This window comes from Streptopelia decaocto (assembly GCF_964273445.1).
Source record: "Streptopelia decaocto genome assembly, chromosome: 3".
Lineage (NCBI taxonomy): Eukaryota > Metazoa > Chordata > Aves > Columbiformes > Columbidae > Streptopelia > Streptopelia decaocto.
In genome coordinates this window covers 16,435,006-16,456,226 of record NC_138656.1, presented here as the reverse complement: position 1 = coordinate 16,456,226, position 21,221 = coordinate 16,435,006, and the positions used below count along the sequence as shown (strand labels likewise).

Sequence of the window (21,221 nt, the reverse complement as noted above, 5' to 3'; positions counted from 1 at the left end):
ATAGGAACATATAGGTAGAACTAGAAATGAGTGGCACAGGCTGAACATGCCTGTATAACTGAAGGGTTTTACGCATTCAGTCCCACAGATGCAGCATGGCAACAGGGATGTGACATATTGCTTATTTAGGGGGATGTGCCAGAAATTGTGAGGTGCAGATCAGTGAAAGTCTTGTGAAAGAAAATCAGACCAAATGGAGTCTTGTCTAATGTTTTTAATTAACTTAGAACTCAATAACTTGTTTCCAGAAAGGAGTGCTTGCAGGAATGGAGGCATTTGGATACAAAACCATCTTCCAAACCATTTGGAATTCACTCTGATAAGAATGATTTTTGACTAAGCTTTATTTCCAGATAAATTTTAAAGCAAGATACCAGGCAATACAAACCTGTATGAACTGAAAATAAAGAGGAAAATCCTACAGGTTTCCGATAACTATATATTGTAATGGTCGGTCCAGTTACTACAATATCTGAGCATCTCAGTCTTTAATGTGTGTAGCTTCAAAACTTTCATAAAACTGAAATTGATTTTAAAGGTCAAAATCAGCTTATTGAAAACCACTCAGAGTGTGAGAACTCATTCCTAAGAAGAATATGCCTACATAAAACAGGTAAAGATATTTTGCAATATGCTGTTTTTTTCTGATGTTTTTAATTTATAAAATATATCTTTCCCAGGCATACAACCAGCACAAAACCAAATATAAAATTCACATAATAAGCTGATAAAAAAAAGCAGAACATCTTCCATGACCCTTCAATCTGCCAGTTCTTATATTTTTCACCCACTTACGCTGTTCTCAATACATCTTTTTGCCTAGGGAAAAATGCAGGATTTATAATGTACCAAGAGAGCAAAAATCTCAGTCCTTGCCACACTAAGGTAAAAGTTTCAAGTAAAAGGATCATCTTCCAACACATTCTTATCTGTATTTATTTTAACCTAATCTACTCAGATTTTATATATTTTTAGATTACCTTCACCATCATAGTATTTACCTCCCACAGCCCACATATGGGAAGAAATACTCTTGTATATGGTTGGTGGATATTTGGGAACAAATGGGAGTCCAAGAGGAATAAGCCTGAATGGCTAATGGCATCTTTAACACTTGCAAGCATTTACTCAGGATGCATCAAGATCTGATCTTGTTTCGGGAAGGTCCGCACCTTGAGTGCTACTGAATGATAAATGACGAGCAAAATGCACGTGGGTTTTCAGTTCCCCTAAAGCTATAGTGGAAACTTTGAGCTGATCTTACGTGTTATCGTGGGATCACTGCAGCGAGAGTCAGGGAGGGAGACAGGCAGGTTATGTGATACAAACTCAGTTTACTTAGGTGTTTAATAAAGTAAGTACAAGGAACATTTGTACCTTGGCTGCAGAGATGCCTGTGAAGTAGCTATGGGGATGCTCAGCAGCAGGGGAGGACTCTGCTCAGTCCCGCTCACAGAATGGGCTACATGGAAAAGTTATGTCCGGTTAGCACGAGAGGGAGAGATCTAAAATGCAAATCCACAGGAAATTCCTTTGTTCATGGAATAATTTCTAGGTCTTGCATGTTATTTGCATGCAGATACTGGAGTGAACGTATGCTGCCTTTTTAGTAGTGTGCACAGGTCTATGAAAGAAGCAACTCTATCCAGTCATTTGCTTAATGAAACCTAAAAAAAAGACGAGGTTGGGCTCTATAATGGCATGCTGACAAGCGATATAGTATTTGTCTTTTAATCCTCTTCAGGTGTCTAATTTGGTGCTTCCCGTATTAACTTTCTCATTTCTTTCTGTGCAGTACATCAGAAGCCACTGTACCTCGTCATAATATTTCCATTTTATGAAAGGGCAGAGGGAACAGAAAGTAACTACAAGATAGTTCTGAATCTTTCATCTTCATTTCTAAATCCTGTAATTTCTTTAAAGTACACACTCTCTTTCTTGCCACCAGAAACAAGAACTTATTTGAATGTCAAACAGGGCCTTAGTAAATCCCACAAGATAATCATAGCAGCAGCTGTCCAAATTAGTTTCCATAAATAATTCTATATGATCTTTAAGTTTTTAAGTGCTAACTCAAGAGTCTGCCTTTTACTTCCTCTCACACACTCATTTGAAAACAGCAATGCTAATTTACTAGCTAAGGCCTTTTAAGTGCTTCACCTTAGGCTCAGATTGTGACACTGAACACTGAACTCTTCCAATGTGCCAAATGAATTGAAGCACATAACCATGAGGAGTGAGGCACTCCTGAGGAGATACTATTGCAGTCATTATGTTGGTGGTATAAATATTTGGAAATGTCTCGGAAATAATGTTAGCATTTGGCAAAGGTTGGCACCTCTAAAATGGTGGTTACTAAATAGTTTTCTGTTTTACTAACTTGGTTCATCAAAGTACGTGTCTTAAGGGTTTATTACCTTCCCTAATGAAGCGCTAAGTACATGCAGTGTTTTTCCTAAACTCTACCCTTTAAAAGTCTCTCATACAAAGAAGGGCAAATGACAGTACAGTGAAGTTTTGTTGCTTTGACTTCTAACATCTGTGTGCTCTTTCCAGCACTAGCAGATGCTTATATCTCCCTTTTGAGCATAAAAGAAGTCTGAGGGTATTCTAAATTTGAATTGCTTTATTCGCACATACATACCAGTTGCAAAATGGGGATGTGCAGCCAGCATGCAAGGCAGTTCCTTCGTCTAGGAATCCTTGCCCAGCATCTCTGCCTGGTTCCCAAGAGACGACTCTTAACACCAGAACTGATTTTACAAGAGTCAAGGCAGACAGCCAATTTTCAGGCTGTTCACATTGCCTCCTCTTCTGAGTCTGCCAAGGCACAAAGTCCTTGCGTAACCCAAAGACTGAACAGCAAGACAGCAGGTCTCTCTAAGAGATGAAAACCTGCTTGCACACTGTAAAGGTAACATCAGAAGATTTTGTAGCGATGCTATTATACATGGTGATGCTTCCCATATCGATACGCTTGCTCAGCTGTTAACAGAAAAAGTTAATGGCAAAGCTTTGGAGCTTCACTTTCAACCAGCATTTCTGCATTTGGCTTCTTATCCAAATTATTTGTGTCTGCAAAACAAAGATGGAAATCAGCTTTCTCATAGTACATTGATACTGTTTCCATTGATACGGTTTCCATTTATCTTTAAAAAGTTTTCAGTGTGTTTAGTGACAGGCTTGTTCTCAACAATTTGCATTCCCAGCCTGATCACTTACATATACAGGGACATTTTTACTTCGTGAACCTCATTTTTCTTCCATCAATTACTGTCACTTCATGCTGATGTCTTGTAGGGCATCCCTCAAGAGTACTGTGTTTCACACATGCTTTTCTCGGAAGAAAATACGGAATTTTTTGTAGTATTAATAGCTCAGAGCTGGCTGTCTCTAGTTCTACTGCACCTTTTCCCTTTAATTGTTTCAGATTTGCAAGTAGGATACCACTAGTAACATGGGAAGGCTGCAGTCACTGCCAGCCTGTTCTCAGCGCTGCCTACAGACTGATGCAAATTGGCACATTTAAAGCCCAGGCAGACAGCAGCTGTGTAATCCAGTGGCATTTCCTTCTAAGATGTTCTGCACAGAAGCGGAGCTTGAAAGGAGCACGAAATGAAGTAACAGTTTGGGGAGCCATCCAATTTCAGCCCCAGAGGCAACATTACACTAAGCAATAAAGCTTCTTGTTCGTATCTGCAGAAAGAATAAGACAGTCCTGACTTGCCAGCTCTGTCTCTACACCCAGGCAGGTGCCTGCAGACCTGCTTCCCCCACCAGCTATATCAGGGACCTCTTTGACCACGCTGTAATTCCCTTTCAGTGCACACTCCAGGTTTTCTTTTCCATGGAAACCGGGACACTGTCAAAGGAGGAGGATGGGAGAGATGCTGTGTACCTTATTTCAACCCGACATGGCATTAGGACACGAGCAGAAAAATCCACCACAGCCAGACACAGCTCTTATTTTTTTTCCCCAGCTTGCTAGGTATCCAATAGTTTCAGGCAGTCAGACAGTGTCTGATGTGAAAAACAAGCTCAAAAAGTCTCAAAGCATCCATTTCATACAGAAAAGTACCTACCAGGCTTGGGGGAAATGGAGACTTGAAGCAAGTCGCTGTTGCACAGTGACAGACAGTTACTTAGCTTCAAGGTAGCAATGCCTCCCATCTTATTCCAGCACAATTTTTCACTGGGTTTTGAAAAAGGCAGAGTGAACAATAGTCATTCTGTAGCAGTAAACACTGGTATGTATTGTGCTGGCACATCGGTATTGGGAGGCTGATTTATGCGTGATTTAATTCCTGAGATCCCAGTGGGATTTTTTTGGACTATTCCATTTCAATAACCATAGACCTGCTTCTAAATATCCCATTAAAACCATGTTTTTGATCAAAAATGCAGTTTCTGCCAGATGAACAACTCTAACACACCAGCAACTCTTTCACTGGGAGTTGTAAAAGTCCTTTGGTGCATTGAGCAAACCCAAAAGGTGGAAAGCTGAGTTGCTTCCCTGTGAGGCCAGCGGGGAGCTGCCCCCACCACCCTCCAGCTTTCCTGTCCCAAATCCGGCTCCTCTTGCAAAATGGACTTTTCTAGTGGGGCTGGGGCGAGCAGCCTGCTGTATGCGATGTGTGGCAGTGACATTTCAGAAGGTGGGAGGCCAGACCGGAGAGGAGACATAGAAACCCAAGCTGCAGCTCTCAGCGGATACAGTTTCCCTGTGCAGCGAGATGTAGAATAACTTTGAGTTGTCTGAAAATAAACGGCTGAAGGATTTTTCCTTCCCACCTCCCTTTTACATCACACAGGTATTCTTCTCTTTACCAGTATCTTCAGGCTTTTGGTTCTTCTACCCAACTACAGTCTGTTCTGCTTCTGGAAAAAATTGAGGAAAGGAATTGCAAATGGAAAATACATCCCCTTGTTTCTATCTACCTCTTCCCACACATTCTTTGGTGGAAAAAAAAAAAAGTGCAGATCTTAGATCTCCTTTTCTTGAAGCCCAGATTGCTTCTCTTAATGCTTTTGCTGGTGATTTCAGCTACACTTTTTTTGTTCTAGAAGAAATAAACCACGTCACATTTAAGAGGCACAAATTGTTGCTTCCATTTTGTCAAAAAGGCTGGGTTCCGTCCAGCTTTAGAAATACACTCAGATCTGCCAAGTATTGTCAAACATTACCTTCCTGTAACAAGAAATATTAATACTTTTTTGGATTAATGAGAAAGAGGAAAAGCAACCATTCAAATGCTTTCTATAAGGGAGAGGGTTCTGTATTTTCTTGGGTGCAGACATGGGGGAGGAGGAATATGGAAAGACAGAAGAAAAAAGCAGACAGGAATACCCAGCTGAGGGCCAATCTGAGTTTGTAATTGGTATCAGATTCTGCCAGTCTTACTCGTGTAGTGCAATCCCTATTGATTTCTGGAGGTTCCTCACAGGGAAGCTAATGTTTAACATAAATAAGGGTTACTGAATCTTGTCCTTGAGAAGCAGGGGGTCAGGAAGCTGTTGTCAATTCAACTGCTGTACTCCTGACTGGCAAGCCTGCTCGGTTCAGGGTTAATTAACTGATTCCTTAGAGTAGAAGTGTTGTGGAAGAGCATGATCATTATGATCTATATTCATTCTAATGTGAAGCATTTCAACTCTGCCTCCATCTTGTCTTACAGAAAGTGATCTGGTGAAGAAGGATGAGAAGTCTTTGCAAAATGATCTTGGATTCTGCCAGATACTTGTAGTTTAAGTTGTAGAGCAGTGCAAGATCAGACACAGCGTGAAGGGCAATAATGCACACATTCTTCATTCCAGACTATTTTATAAGCTTGCATGATACAAAACCTCATCATTACTAGGCAGCTTGCTCACTTTGCATGTCGTCCTCTGCTACCTAAGCCCACTCCCAGTGTGCAGGAAAGAAACGTTGATTTGGATTCTGCCATGGTGCTCTGCATCTTAATAACACCCTGGAGTGACTGGCACAGAGTCCGGATTTTGCGGGTGGACCCAGTCTCACTGCTAGGAGGCAATGCTGCAGAGAGGGGCTACAGATGTGGTCCCAGAGGGACCTGGCTACTGTCTATGTATTCTTCCGCCGTGTCTCACAGTGCTTGAAGATGCTAATTTGTTCACATTTTCCTCTGTTCATTAATGTGTTCCATCCTTAAAAATTCAGCTTTTTAAAACAGTAATGTGTGTTGTCTATGTGAAAGATTAATCACAAGGAGGTGCCTGAGGTGGGAAAGCTTTTCCAGAGAGGTTCCACTTGTTATTCACTCTGAATGGCAGCTTCCATTTAGGTCCCTAAGCTTTTGGAAGTGACATTTAGTCTGACATATGCCAGCCACCCAATCTACCTAGTTCTGCAAAGTGCAAATATTAACATAAATGCGTATTAAGATACTGAGTGTTAGCTCTTTAACTGAAACAGAGAGTAGGTGTTCCAGCAGAGTCAAGAAAATAGCATTGATTTACACTGGCTCAAGGATTTGGCCCATTATCAAGTCTTTATACACTTTTTAGAGGAGCTGCAAACCAGGTCGTAAAAGCTTTTTCTGGAGCATGGCAAGTAATTTTATGTTTGGGCTGACTAGTGGTAACATTGGGGAATCTTTCTCAGAAATTGTTTTGCAGGGTAGCTGATTCCTCAGGTAAAAGCTACTTATTGAGGTCAATCCTCCATCCTAGGCCTGCCCTCAGGTACATTCTCCTTCTCTCAGTGATCTCTGAGCAGATTTTGAAAAACAGCTCTGGTGATCCAGAATAACTGTGTGTCTGACCAGCCCGTCTTTTGAAGGAGGTTGTGGACCAGCTGCATCCGTGCTATGCCGAGCAGAGCCCCTGGCAGCAGCCCTGCGCCTGGCTCCCAGTGTGTGCTCAGTACTGGGGCCAGTTCTGTTTAATCTCTTTATCAATGATCTGGACAAGGGGATCGAGTTGCACCCTCAGTAAATTTGCAGATGACACCAGGTTGGGTGGAAATGTTAATCTGCTGGATGATAGGAAGGCTCTGCAGAGGAATCTGGACCAGCTGGATCCATGAGTTGAGGCCAGTTGTGTGAGGTTCAACAAGGCCAAGTGCCGGGTCCTGCATTTGGGTCACAACAACCCCAGGCAGCGCTACAGGCTCAGGGAAGAGTGGCTGGAAAGTGCCTGGCAGAGAGGGATCTGGGGGTGTTGATTGACAGCAACTGAACATGAGCCAGCAGTGTGCCCAGGTGGCCAAAAAGGCCAACAGCATCCTGACTTGTATCAGGAATAGCAGGACTAGGGCAGCAGTTGTCCCCCTGTGCACAGCACTGGTGAGGCCCTACCTCAAATCCTGTGTTGAGTTTTGGGTCCCTCACTACAGGAAAGACATTGAGGTGCTGGAGAGAGTTCAGAGAAGGGCAATGAAGCTGGTGAGGGGTCTGGGGCACAAGTCTGATGAGGAGCAGCTGAGGGAACTGGGGCTGTTCAGCCTGGAGAAAAGGAGGCTGAGGGGAGACCTTATCGCTGCCTGCAACTACCTGAAAGGAGGTTGTAGCATGGAGGGGGTTGGTCTCTTCTCCTACATAGCAAGTCATAGGATGAGAAAAAATGGCCTCGAGGTGTGCCAGAGGAGGTTTAGATTGGAAAAATTAGGAAAAGTTTCTTCATGAAAAGGGTTGTCAGGCATTGGAACAGGTTGCCCATGGTTGAGTCATCATCCCCGGAGGCATTTAAAAGCCATGTAGATGAGGTTCTTAAGGCCATGTTTTAGTGGCAGTGTTAGGTTAATGGTTGGACTTGATGATCTTGAGAATCTCTTCCAACCAAAATGATTCTATAGTTCTATGAAAAGGTACAGAAATTGCTCCAATACTTTCTGAAAAACTCTGGTGTTACTGCACAAATGCAAAGCAATGGCAATGCACATGAAATAATGCTAATACTTCCACAAGAATGTCAAGCTTCTTGCTCAAGGGTGATGCCCCTTCTCTGCACCCGCAGCACACTGGGGTAAGGGCCCTGTGCTGAGCACCCCGTGTGCTGTGGTTGCTCCAGCACCTCCCATGTGGCTCCTGCAGCACTGCCAACAGTATCATTCTGGTGGCTGTATTTGTATAAAAAGCTGATTTTTGTCTATAGCATAATTTGATCACGGTTTTCTTGGGCGTTTTTTCCTCTCTAAGTATGCTGTAAGTACATCTGCACGTATTCATATGTTGAGATAAAATAACTGGCGGTGCTCATCTCCCCCTGTGCCACTGCTGTTACCTCCAGTAAATGCTGAAAGCCCATGCACAGACACAGATGCGTGTGCACAGCACCTGATCCTGCTCCCTAATTATTTTTAGCCCAATTCCTGAGTTGTTTTGCTTCCTGCTGATGAATGGAAAACTGTAGTAGTGCTGTTTCATTTCACCAGGCTCTAAAGTGTAGAAATTATGACAAATTTGAGATTGAGATTAGATCGGTAGTTACACCTCCTTTTTGAATTAGCCAGCCACAGGATCTGTGGAGACAAGGGAGGGGAATAAGATTTTACCATGGCAAGATGCTGGACATTCTTTCTTGTCTATTCTTTCATGTCCATCTGTTCTGTCTGAGAGTTAACCCTTTTGTGATGTGTTTTATTTACAACTGCCCTGACTATGCTACATCAATGGTTTCCCTGACCTTGCCTCAATGGTTATGCAACAGAGCGTTGTAAATTATCTTGTCACCAGAATTTCCATTTAGGCGAGTATAATCAGTTCCTTGTAAGGACCCAGGCCTGGCGTACAGAAACAAAAATTCTACTGCATAATAATGAGTGCAGTGCACTATTAGGGATGAAAAGCCTCTCTGCAATATGGAAAACTACCACATACGGGTGTTTGGAACCTGAGCATCATTAACTTGTGAAAGAGCTTAGCAATCTTTGGCAAAAAGGTGGTAAAGTGTAAAATATTGGTTTTAGCTGCATTATGAAATGCAGAGTGCCCCGTCCTTTATTTAAGGCAGTATCAAGTCTCTCTGTGCCTTGCTGCAGTGCCGCTTGGCAGTGCTGCCATCGCTGCTTGGCAATGCTCTTGCAGGATACATTTTGCAGGGAGCATTCTTCGCCTTATTGGCTCTCTGATCAATGTGGCTTGCAGTCTAGTTTTTCTACACCCATGGCAGTGAAACATGTAATGCTAGTTTCTTGCAATGCATCAAAGGAGTGAAGAGGAGCAACTGCATTCTCCTTGCTACAAGAAAATCATAATATGGAGGTGAGGAATCAAACAGCCATGTGTCTGCAGGTGTGTATGTGCACACATGTGCATACTGATTTCTTCAAGGAGATGTATCCTCGCTTGGCTTTGCTAGCTGGGCTGCAGGAGATGTGAAAGGGTTTGGCTATGATAGTGATGGTTGTGTCCAGCGAGCTAGAATCAATTTAAGATGTAGCATATTTGCCAATGCCAGATATATTCTCATGTTTGTTTCACTTCAGGTCAAAGTTACACTTTCCCTTCTTGTATCTCAGAATGATGGAAAATGTCCCTCCCATAAAACAACCCTTCGTTGTGTCTCTAGACCAACTCATCAGCTACTTCCCGTTTTTTCCATTTCTTTCTCCAAAACCTTGAATGGAAAACCTTGGGATGCTGAATTATTATTACTGTGTATGAGTGAATCACACTACTTCGTCTTTACTCCAAAGCTTTTACAATTAGTCCCCAAGCAGAGTACTTTCTCTTCTCCCTCTCCATAGTAACAGGGGAACTGTTATTTTGGTATATTTGTTAGCAATGTAGTTAGTATTCACTGAATAAACTCAGAAAGCCATATTTCACATAGAATAATTATGAATATGTATTTACTTGAATAAGCTGTTGATTTTGCATGAATTCTGCACACTGTTTCTTAGGCAAATGTGCTAATGATCGATGTGTGAAAACTTGCTTTATTTTGGGCTTGTCAGACTTACTAACATAGGATCCAAATCAATAAAATTATTTCCTTAAGCCTACAGAACCATAACAATTCCAGGAATATTCCAGGGGAGCTGATTACTGATACATCAAACCCTTCTCTATTGATATGATGACTTTGCAGCAATATTTTCAAATAAAATTTATTTTGCTGTTTTCTCTTGGCACTGGTATTCAACCAAGTCCTCATAGCTGTATTAGCTGTACCAGGAAACCAATTTCATTACGATCCTTTCACGTGGTCTCTGTGACAACCACTGTGGACAACGTGGAGGGCAAAGATGCCGATGGGCAGGGAAATGGGCAGTGCCAGTGGGCAATGGCTACCTCAGCAGGCAATGGGGAGCAGTGGGTGTCATTTACCTGGACTTTAACAAGGCTTTTGACAGTCTCAGTAGTACCCTGGGTGCTGAGCTGGAGACATGAGGACTGAGCAGGAGAATGACAAGATGAATGGAAAATTGGCTGGACCACAGGCCTCAAGGAATAGTGTGCAAGCAGGTCAAACTACTGAGTGGCCACTAGTGGTGTTCCTCAGGGGTCACTGCTGAGTTTGATACTGTTTAATGTCTTCATTAAACCTGGGCAATGGAATAGGATGGACCTCCACCAAGGTCACTGATGACCCAAAATTGGGGGAACAGTCAATACCCTGAAGGGCAAGGCATTGAAGAAGGATCTCAACAGGCTGGAGAAATGGGCTGGCAGAAGCTTCATGACTTTCAACAAAGGCAAATGCAAAGTCTTGCACCTGCTTTGACCTCAGCAGGCTGGAGAGTTAGGCAGGGAAAATTTTAATGAAATATAAAAAGGGCATGTGTGGAGTCTTGCATCTGGGCAGGAACAAGCCCAGGTTCCAGTATAAGTTGGGGAATGACCTGCTGGAGAGCAGTGTAGGGGAAAGGGACCTGGGGTCCTGGTGAACAGCAGGATGACCATGAGCCAGCACTGTGCCCTTGTGGCCAGGAAGTGTATTAGAAGGGGGGTGGTCAGTAGGTCAAGAGAGGTTCTCCTTCCCCTCTATTCTGCCCTGGTGAGACCGCATCTGGAATATTGTGTCCAGTTCTGGGCCCCTCAGTTCAAGAAGGACAGGGAACTGCTGGAGAGAGTCCAGCGCAGGGCAACAAAGATGATGGAGTGGAGCATCTCCCTTATGAGGAAAGGCTGAGGGAGCTGGGTCTCTTTAGCTTGGAGAAGAGGAGTCTGAGGGGTGACATCATTAATGTTTATAAATATGTAAAGGGTGAGTGTCAGGAGGATGGAGCCAGGCTCTTCCCGGTGACAGCCAATGATAGGACAAGGGGTAATGGGTACAAACTGGAACACAGAAGGTTCCACTTAAATATGAGAAGAAACTTCTTCAGGGTGAGGGTGCCAGAGCACTGGAACAGGCTGCCCAGGGGGTTGTGGAGTCTCCTACTCTAGAGACATTAAAAACCCGCCTGGACACCTTCCTGTGTAACCTCATCTGGGTGTTCCTGCTCCAGTGGGGGGATTGGACTGGATGATCTATTGAGGTTCCTTCTAATCCCTGACATTCTGTGATACTGCAACAGCACAGGCTGGAGTCCAGCTGGCTAGAAAGCAGCTTTGAAGGGAAGGCCCAGGGGCCTTGAGAAGGAGTCAGCAGTGTGGCCTCTTGGCCAAGGCAGCCAACAGCATAACTGGCTGTCTTAGCAAGAGTGCAGCCAGCAGCTCAGGGAAAGGGATTCCTCTCCCCTACTCAGGACAGACATAGTGACACCATGACTCTGCAGGGCTTTGGCTAGTTTGGGCTCCCACTACTAGGAGGACATGGACATTTTTACACTGAGGGTGGTCAGACACTGGAAAAGGTTGCCCAAAGAATCTGTCCCCTCCCTAGAAGTGTTCAAGGTCAGGTTGGATGAGGCTCTGAGCAACCTGGTCTAGTGGAAGGTGTCCTTGCCCTTGGCAGGGGGGTTGGAACTAGATGATCTTTTAGGTTCCTTCCAACTCAAACCATTCTGTGATTCTATGATCCTATACAGCAGCAAGTGCAGCAATAGCCATCAGGATGCTCAGGAAGCTGGAGCATGTGAAGTACAAGGGCAGGCTGAGAAGATTGAGATTGAGAAGATTGTTCATCCTGGAGAAGAGGTGGCTAAGGGTGTATCTTATTGTTATCTGCAACTATAGAGAAGATGGAGCCAGACTCTTCCTGGGGGTGCACAGCAAAAGAGCAAGGAGCAGTGAATACCAGCTGTAGCAAGATAAATCCCAGTTAGATATAAGGAGAAGAACTTTGCCATGGAGGTGATCAATCACTAGAACAGGTGCTCAGAAAGGTGGTAGACTGTCCATGCTTGAACATATGCAAAACCTACCTGGGTGAGGCCCTGAGTCACCTCATCTTGCTTCAAAGCTGACCCTATTTTGAGGAGTATGGACCAGAGACATGAAAGCTCCCTTCCAGCTCATTTTATGGTCAGCTTATGGCGAAGGCTTGTAGTGAATTTTGCACTTGGAATAGTACTCCTTTTATCTGTATTTTTGATATATTTCATGTCACAGTAAATTCCACCAGAAAGGCATCCAAAGAATGGGAGTCTTGCCAAAGAAGTGAGTGCTGAGACTAAATTGTATCATGACAGTCTGGCTATGAATATATAATTGTATCACTCTAAAAACTGCCTGGTTCCATACCTACAGATCTCTGTAGCCGAACATGAAACACCTGCTTCTAGGGATGAAAACCTTCCGGTGCTTTAATCTACAAGTTGCCCTTCACTGTCCAGCCACATGTGCTGGCTCCGTGTCCCCAGCCTGCCTGACTGCACTGAATAGGCTTTGCAACCCCACATATGTGTGAAGATGTGTGACTGCTCTTCAACACAACTGTCGAAGAGCCAAACACACAACCTAAGTGTCTCCCATAGCATTTGTGGATAGAGGAGCGTGCAGAGAAGTTCCAAGCTGACCTGAGTTTGAGTCAAGGGGAATTGTGTCATTGATATCAATGACAGCAAGATTTCACAGTTCCTCTCCTTTAAACATGTGCATACCAATCCTAGAGGCAATGTTTAATGCAAAATATAAGCTAGGTAAGTAGTTTTACCCAAAAACACTAATTGTTTTTTGTGTTTTTGTGTTTCGAGATGTGAATGGGACATTGCTTGCAAACTGAATTTAGTAGTTAATTCCTGATTATGAACCAGAAACAACCATTTTGATCTGAGTTTGTATATGAAAGAATATGCTTTGCACTTTGCTTGGGCATTTCAGTGGCTGGGCATCTATTCTTCTAATTCGCTCTTTGATGTGCTCAGTGAAGCATGCACAGAAAAGTCCTACAAACTGTATAAGAAGCTTTCTTAAGCATCCAGAGCACATTTTAATTTCTGCATGTATGGAAAATAAATGTATAAGAAGAATTAAACCTGGGGCTAGCTGCACACTATAAGATTTTTCAGTATTGCTCTGCTGATGTAACTGATTGAGCACAAGATGTGTTGCTTGCCATTTCCTGGAATAAAAAAATGAGCTATTGAGTCTTAATGCACCATTCCCATTATGGTTATAAAATACTGAATCAAGTCTTTCTTTAAAAAAAAAAACCAACAACCCACTTGGAATTGAACAGTTCAACAGAATTAATAATGATTCCAGATGGGCCTGTGTTTGGCACCAAGAAGTGTGTGAAAGAAAACATTTTCAACCAGAAGTTTGAATGATTTATAAAAGTTCTTGAGAGATTTTTCACTAGTGAAGCTGCCCTTTCAACCTCTGCACATTTGGAGCTCACAAAGAAAGTGACACTCACTGAGTGAAAATCTTGGCATTGGTGAAACACACCCATATGTTCACAAGCAGAAGTGCCTGAAACAGTGCAATTAAAAGCCCTGGCAAAGCCAGGTTCTCAACATGCTCTCTGTGCCTTATTTACCTATTAATAAAAGAGGAAGAGCAGGTCCTCACCTTGAAAAGGCACTGAAAATAGGAAATCTTTTGTGATTGTGGGGTAAATAGATATCATGGTACTGATACTTATAGCAATATGTTGAGAATAAAAGCAGCTTCTTTCCTTAGAGAGAAGACACTGGGCCAAAAAAAGAGAGGTCTATGTTTGACAATTATTTTAGTATCTAATGTTGGGCAGACTTGGGACTACTGGAAATAGCAAAAGACAGAGTTACAAGCTCTTATCCAAAAGAGAACATTATCTTACTCCACTAATTGTCTCCCTTTTCCATAGCACCCCTGTTAAAACCACAAAGTATTTAGTAGACATTTAGCTTTCTTAAATGCAAGTCAGCAGCTGGAGTTAGGAAATGTGGTCAATCAGCCTCTTTACTGGTCACCATGATTCATGGATTATGTTAAACAGGGGAACAAGGAAACAGATTACACACACTTAATGTGTTACATTAAATCAATTATTAATAGACAGCTGAGTATCTTATTGTCTTGTACTCTGTTACGAACTTATGAGAATGATGGACAGCAAAGCAGAAGCTAATAGACTGCCCCAAATCACTTTCTTACCAATTATAGTTTTAGCCTAGTGTCAGTTAATGGAAATTACTGAATTTTGCATCCTGCCTCTTCTGTGATTTACAACCCATTCCTTGACCAAGACTTTAGGGAGGATGTCTTTTGCAGGGGGAGTGGAAATGACAACATGTGGCTTCTGTCTCATATTACATCCATTTGTAACCTGCAGATTTACCTTATTTTTTTCCTAGAAAGCCCAAGAGACCACCTGATACAGCTAGCTCCAAATGCCACAGAACCTTTCTCCCTGCCAAATTCCCACCTTTTATTCCAGTGTCCCTTTATTCTACCACCTTAACAGTTTCTGTCTGCTAATGTCACAGTCTTTCTTTGCACATAAGACTGCCCAATTATTCATAATTTCTGGGCCCAGGTTCAACAAGTCTGTTTAGAGATGATAGTTGCTTTGCACACATAACTTCCTTTCATATCAGTGGTCCTGAGGCATATATCAAGTTCCTGAGAGCTCATCCTTTTTAATGAATAAATGGCATTCTTATTTACCTGTTTTTAAATGTTAACAAATGGTTCTACAGGCAAATACTTGGATTCTGGTACTTCCTAGAGCCGTCGTGTGCTGACAGTCGCATGGCTTTATCCTGTAAGTGTCATGATCCTTGCTGTAATTTAAAGGCAGATGCAGCATGATTGGGAATTTCATTCATTAATTCAAATTAATTCACAAATTAATGAAAATAACCGAGAGTGAGTCCTTGATGCTTCATTTTTAATTCCATTTTGGTATATAAGCAATATATCTCTACCTTTTACTAACTGTAAATTTAAGAAGCCTCAAAACTGTTTCCTTTCACTTTCTGAATTTTCAAGGCCTTCAGTTCTTTACCCTTTACTGCTGTGTGACCTTGGGAAAACAAAACAAAACAACAACAACAAAGCAAACAAATGAAAAAAAACCACAAAGCCAAACAACCTTGCAGCCTGTATGTTGGATGTCCAAGGTTTTCCTTTCTGTCCCTGTGCACCGAGGCAGGTTCTGACACCCCACACACCCCATAGCACAGGGGCTGTGCTCGCTGCGCTCTTCTGCCTTGAGAGCTACAGCCACAGGCAGCGCTGCCCCGGCACCCCAGCAGGAACCCATCCCTTTTAAAAGGGTTTACAGGGATGACCTCCTTCTTATTCTTGTTTGTTTTGTGCTCTTTTGCAGAAGAGATTGGTAACAAATCTGATCATGCACTTTTTCTTCTCTCTGCCTTCTTCAGCAGCCTCAGTAGAAGCGTATTATGTTGTTCATAGCTTTGTAACTTTTCCATTCATTCAGCGTGTTCACATGAATCTGAGTTTCTGGTGTTTAAACCAAAACTCATCCAAGTGAATGGAAAAATTTCTAATTCCCTCAATTTCTGGGCCTCATAAACTTGGCTTGTTTCTCCAAAGCTTTGCGCCTTTCCTATAATCATTTATAACTTTGCGAAGTTGGTGGGGAAAAGTTTTTATAAATGTTGCCCGAATGGAATATCGGGGTTTCACACCCCCTCTGCACAGCTATAAATGAGCTAGAAAACCCAGAAAATCTGTTGTGCTGAATAAAATAACACTAATGGTTTGGAGTTCATGTTGGACTTTAGGCAGGCAAAGCAAAGCACAAGCAACCCTGCCTGGGAAATGTAGGGAGAAAAGCCAAACCTCATAAACATTTCCTTTCAAGGAAAATAGGTTTTGAAACAATGTAAATAAAGACATTACCAAAAACATGTTTTTCTTCTAGGAAATGGCCATCTAGGATGGAGGGTTTTTTCCATTTAGGAAATAAAGAAGCCTGTGAAAAAGCTATCAAAATCTATCAGAAGCAAAGCTGTCTGGACAAGAATAGGAACAATCAAATGAAAATTAACCTTTTTTTTTTTTTTAGGATTGTGGGAGCTGTCTGTGAAATATTTTGTGTTTTAAAGATCTCATTATCTGACAAAAGATCCGTTTCAACAGAGAAATTTCAACCTATTCTTTTTTTTTTTTTTACACACTTGTGCAAAATAGCAGATGCTAGTCCTAACCTTTATTTACAAAAATAAAATAACCCTATATTTGAAGGAACGACTTGGAAAAACAGAACCTCGCTGCTCGGCCTTGCTCAGAGATGCAGCCTTCCTGACCGAGCCCATGAAAAGCTGCGAGGCGAGACTCAACTCCTGCAAGACCCTATGGCAGGCTGGGTTGTTTCTTGCTTGCTGAAAGCTGTGTCACAGGGTTATAACGCAACCTGCAGGTCTGTGTGTGCACGGGGTTGTTTCATTTTCAGGATATACCCTTTGCAACACCTTGCGAGCAGCTTTTAGCTGTTCCTTACTGACTGGAAAGGAAAGGTCAGTTCCCAGCCTGCTCCTTGGCTATGGGCTCTATCAAGTCTTTGTTGCAATACCCTAGAGCAGAAATTAGAATGAGGTGGGAGACTCCACTTCTAATGCAGATCCTGGGCCGCTAAATGACTACCTGGGCATGCAGGCACACAACACCTGGGTTAAAGGAAAAACTACAAGCCCAAACTGGTTGTTTATCAATACATTTTTTCTTCCTAAAAATGCAAATTTGCAGCGGTACCACATGTATTTCTGATGTGCCAGGAAAAGGTGTTTGAATGAACTGTCAGATTATAAAACCCACTAGAAAGTGAAGCTCACTTCTGCTTTCCCAGTTGCCTAGGTGATTAACATGAAATAAACACAGTTCTTCCTATGTCTATTCTTAAATCTTTGAGACAAAGAGTTTTTTGAGTTTGTGCTGCAAGACCTGAAGGTGTTTCAACAGCCAGATTTCACCAGAGCCAGGCCCTCCTTTCCCTTTCTTTGTATCGAATTTCTGCTCTGAAGGTCACCTTATCCCAGCTGAGCACCCTCCAAACTGTGTTAGGGCCAGGAGGGGGAAGCTGTCCCTGGGAGTCCAGCAGGGTGTGTGCCTGGATGTGAAGTTCCCACCGGTTAAAAATACCGAGTCATACAGAATTATCTTTAGTGCCATTAACACCCCGTAAGCAAAAGGTGGTTGTCGGTGAGAAAGAGCAGATTGCTGGGCTGGAAATCAGAATACCAGGCTTCTGCCTCTGGCGTCCGCACCCAGCTGTGCAACCCTGAGCTAAGCAGCTCGTTTCTAACTCCCCCGCTACGTTTCCTCTGTAGTCTCTATTTGTAGGGTAAGTCCTTTGTGGCAGGGATGGTCCCTCGCTGTGTGTTTGTACAGCGCATGGCACAATAGGCCACGATCTCTGTTGATGGTTCCTGAACACAGAGCCTTCAGACAAGACTCCTGGTGCAGAAATCGCCATGTGAGGTGGCTTTAGAAAACCTGGTTCTGCTGCGTGCTTTCCCTTCTCCTTTCTGAGGATCTCAGGCTGTTGGTAAGCGGGCATCAACGCGAGTCAGGGAAGTGCTGTTGCCTTGTTTGACAACTCAGGAAAGAGAAGTACAGAAATGTGGAACGGGTTTCCCCAGCTTACAGAGCAAACAGGCTTTGTTGGTTTTTTCCCCTCTCTCCCCCAATTCAGTAATACAAAGACAAAACATTTTGAAAAACAAAATAAAATCCCGGTATATCTTCAAGATTTCACCTCCTGCTTCCTCTCCCTCTTCCTGGGCTGGCAGAAGCCAGCACATCTGCAAGTATGTGCTTCTTTTGATGTCCTCACTTTCCCCCTGCTTCTCTGCTGACCTCTGCAAGCTCTCCAGGGATTACCAGAGCAAACCTTAGCCAGGCAAAAAGGACAGCCATTGAACATGTGTGTCATGCCTACTCCATCCTGAGGCTATAGACACCTGCATCCACCTAGGCCTATTTATCCAGAAATTAGGCATATTTTTGTGGGACTCGAACATCCACACATTGATAGTAATTTAATTTTTTTTTTAATTTTGCATGGTTTTAACTTGGCAGCAAAAGGTCATCACTCTTCATTTAACCTTGCAGCTCCATGGTAGAAGAGTCAAATTAGAACAGCATCTATTTTAAGGGCAAGCGAATCAAGGTAATGGATTATGGTACAATGTGTCTGACTCCTACAGAATTCAGAAGTAAGGTGGAGGGATGGAGCTGGCAGGACTCAGGTCAGGGCAGCCCATCACCTGAGGGCTGCCCAGGAGGGGAAACCACCCTCCGTTGGGGCAAAACCTTCCCATTACCCCGCACAGTGAAACGGAGAGCTGCCTTTTCCATTTTGTGCATTGTGCACAAATTTGGAGCTGCTTCAAAAAAGAAGTTTAGGGGGAAAAAACAACAACAAAAAAAGAAGTTATTTCAGACATGTTTCCTGGGTTGTTGTTTGTTTTTGGTGTTTTCAGTAGAAGTCAATGCCACCAAGCGAAGGCAGCCCTGGCTGCGGCAAGCTGTTTCCCTGGCTGGCAGGGACACCTAGTGGGTAGGGCAACGTGTGCCGGGGAGGCAGGAAAAACACTCTCCCTTGACTTCCCACCAAGGGCAATATTTCATTTTCTGAGTCACACTTGTGCCTACCTGACGCTTATGTTCCCCACAGGTCTATGTCCAAACCTCCTTCAAGGAATAGTCATGGTAATGTGAGAAGGTGATCTGAATGGTGTTACCTAAACTACTGCTAACAGGGAGGGCTGCCAGCCTTGCTATGGAGTGATTTATTATTTTGAAGCCTGTTACAGTCATAATAACACCTACACTGGCTATATGTGAGAGCTGACTCGGTGGTGGCATGATTCATCTCTGTCTGCAGTTACGTGTTTCATGGGGTGTTGTGTCGGGGCCACTTTTATTGAATTGCAGACACCTACAAAATGACATTTCCTCCTGCTCTTAGTAGGATGGCTTAGGCACAAAAAGCAGCAGGAAACTTAAAAGGAAGAGAAAGGCAGTGTGACCATCCACCCCCTCAAAACCAGCAGGGCTGTTCCATGGCAGGGCCAGACCCAGAATCTGTCCTGCGTCCTCGTTGCTCATGGCACAAGCCAGGCGTTGCTGGTCCTGTCCCTCAAGCTGTTTCCCAGATTGTCTCCTTGATTGTCTTAACAAAGGTTTTTATGGGAAGAGGTTGTTGACTAATTTCTTTGTTTCCATCGCAGAGCTATGGACGGCCTTTTTCCTGGCCTCTTCCCAAGCACCTGTCTGAGAGGACTGGCATGCGGATGCTATGTTCCAGATCCACGGTGTCCCTAAAATCCTCCAACCCGTGCCAGAAACAGATGTTACATGTGAGAGGTCTCATGGAGGGAAGAACCAAGCCCTTCTATAAGCATGTGATTTTTGTTGTTGTTGTTTAGGATAAATACTTTTCCTCTGTGAACTATAAAGTCTGGAGGCTGCGCAGGAGCATCCTCCAGCTCTCCCTCTGGGGATACAGGCCCTTAAGACTCTCTTACACATAAACATTTAACATGAACTGCAGCCTCTGAATCAGAAACATATCATCGAAATAGCAGGAAGCAGTTATGCTCTGGACGTTTTGAAATCCTCCTCTTCTGCTCTAATTATGTGCTAGCAGTAAAACTGACAGAGTTATGGTTATTAAGTCCTTTTATTTTTTTTTCACTTTTTACCAGGAATTCTATCTTATGATTAATAGGTGCTTGCATCATTTCTGTCCTATGTGCTATATTAAGGAGCATCTACGTCATCAGCAAATATTTTTGTTGTGCTGATACTGCACACAAAGTCAAACTCAAAAGTAGAGTGCTGCCTTTTTTGGGTTTTTTTGGTCCTTCTTTTTCCCCTTGGGCTTTCAGCATAAATTAGGTGGCTTATTCCTCATCAGTTCCTTCACTGAAGAAGGAGAGCTAATTTTCGTTTAATGAAATTAATACATATAAAGGAGGGGTAAAAATTATTCATTTCTGACACAGTTGCATTGACACAGTTTTGTAGCAGGACATAAATATCTGTAGTCTCAATACTGACGACGGGAAGAAACAGTAGATACTATATTTAAAAAGGCTTTTGATACTAATAACCTGAGTTCTTACATATAAACTAGCAAAATGCAGTTTATGCAAAATTATCAGTGTGTATACAAATAGATGAAAAAACTCTCACAGTATTATTGCAAATGACTCAATGTCAAACTGAAAGTAAATTTCAAGAGAGTATTCTGAACAGATGTGCAGAGATCTTCAGGACTGATTTTAGTCAATATTTTTATTAGTGATTTGGAGGATAAATATAGAGTACACTTATAAAATTTGCTTAGTCTGGCAGGCAGGATCAGAATGCAAAATGATAAATTGAAGAGCTGGTCTCAGATCAACAAGATGCAATTCACTAATTACAAGTATCAAGCACTACACTGCAGAGGGAAATATCAAATGCATAAATACAAAATGGGAAATAATCAGCTCAGCATCAATATGAGAAAATGATCTTGTGTGTATAGTGGTTCATAAATTAAATGTGACTCAACAATGTGATTATGCTGCAAAAATTGCTAATCCCACCTGGAGTTCTGTTAATAGAAGTGTTGTGTGTGAAAGAGGAGAGATTGTGCAGGCATCAGCCTGGATGCCTGCAGATCCTTAGTTACAGCCCGAGCACCCAAGTAGATCACGCTGCCCGTCACCTTCCAGATCTTCCATCCCATTTGGGCAACATGCACAGCTCAGAGGAAGCTCACAGGGACCCTCAAGAGGACCACACGTGCTTCTGCAGATATGCTGGCTCCTGCAGCCTTGGTCTGAAGCAAAGGAGAACCAGACAAACCCTGGAGTCATGTTTCACTTGCAGATGTACCTCAGTTCGAAGGGGGAGGAAGGAAGGAGGGAAGGAGGGAGGGAAGGAGGGAGGGAAGGAGGGAGGGAAGGAGGGAGGGAAGGAGGG

The 21,221-nt window shown here is 43.0% G+C and overlaps 1 protein-coding gene across 6 annotated transcripts in view; it reads left to right on the top strand.

Moving 5' to 3' along the window:
- LOC309437717 (uncharacterized protein) overlaps positions 1-20,736 on the top strand; it is a 38,048-nt gene extending 17,312 nt beyond the window's left edge. For all 6 annotated transcript variants that reach the window (XR_014183603.1, XR_014183604.1, XR_014183605.1 and 3 more), the window contains one exon: positions 19,478-20,736. The gene's annotated coding sequence lies outside the window, so the exon portion shown is untranslated. The remainder of the gene's footprint in view (positions 1-19,477) is intronic.
- Positions 20,737-21,221: the final 485 nt, after the last annotated feature.